Raw genomic sequence first — 1,410 nt, 5'->3', positions numbered from 1 at the left:
GTGGTATGTCGCTTTTGGTGCCTTTACTCTAATTAATTTCTCGGTTACTATTACGAATATCGCAAAAAGGTATAAGACTTTTATATTTATTTTAACTAGCTCTACGTTCTCACGAGAGCTTCGTAGATTGTTCTGAGACATCCTGTATATTTTCTAAAATCTAACAAATATTTTTTTTAATTAAGAAATTGTTACGTCTGGATGTTACGTCCTGGTAGAGAACGCAACACGACGTAAAGCCTCGATCGTACTAGCAGGTCGAGTTACGAGTCAGCGACCAGAAGGATCGCTTTACGCGTGTACCGACGTACGACGAGTGGTCCTTTTTCGATCAGAGAACTGAATCTCTTTATCGCGGACGGACCGAGAGCGGATAAGAGAAATGAAGGGGGAAAAGGGAAGGATTCGAAAAGAAATTGTGATATAATTTGAATTAGAATTTAGGTAATTCTTAACGATTACATTTATTTTCCTCGCGGGGTTGTTACAATTTTTATTAACTACTAGCACGGAGACAAAGTACGCGCGCGTGTGTGTTTGTGTGTGTGTGTGTATGGACTTCTGGGTTAATACTCAGGATCATTGGGAGGTAAAGAGGGTGAAAAGTAGGTCGTGAGGGAAGATGGAGGAATAGGTGGAGGTGCTGGACGAGAAGGCAGATTTTGAGAAGGAAAAAAGGAGAACCGCCAAGTGAGGTGGGAAGGGTGGTAAATTTTGCTGTTCCAGGAGTCTAGGAAGCAACCTGTGCGTAATCCGGGACAAATACTGTACGCGAGCTACCCGGAGTTAAAGTTTTGATATTGAAGAAAACGAGTAACAAACTATAACTTACTGTTGATGTGCGTTTTGGAGGAGAGAGTAACTGTTGCTGGATTTCTCAGTTGGGCCCCTTTCGATCCTCGTCTGAATAGAACCTGGTGTTCGTGTGTGAGGGTTGCGGACGATCGCACGATGAATACAGCAATAAGCACAGAGAGTTGAGTAGCTGAACTCTTAGGGTACTTGGATTTTTCCTCAGTAGAAGTACAAGAGTAAGAGAAGTCCAAGAGTAGTGAAGTCCAAGAGAAGAGACCCGCGGTGCACGGAGTCGCGGTTATATATTAGGACCTTAACTTAGTTTCCGCCCGCAAATGTTAGATGGCAATGCAAACAGTTCTAGTAGTCATTACTAACGAAACAGGTAGTTTGTGATTAATTTCGACATTTCTCGATAACATTCAGTCAGCATACACAATTATTTTCCTAAACAACAATTTCTTTTGCTTTGTGAAAAATGGAACGCGATAAAGTGTTTTTTCGACATGTGCTTTTGCACTATTTTGATTTGAAAAAAAGTGTAGCAGAAGTTCATCGATTACTTGAAGAAGGTTATGGTGATCGAGCTCCATCACATACAACATGTAAAGAGTG

This window comes from Odontomachus brunneus, unplaced genomic scaffold (assembly GCF_010583005.1).
Source record: "Odontomachus brunneus isolate Ranch 3 - 2012 unplaced genomic scaffold, Obru_v1 Obru_scaffold_061, whole genome shotgun sequence".
NCBI classification, from domain to species: Eukaryota; Metazoa; Arthropoda; class Insecta; order Hymenoptera; family Formicidae; genus Odontomachus; species Odontomachus brunneus.
This window is presented reverse-complemented; position numbering follows the sequence as displayed.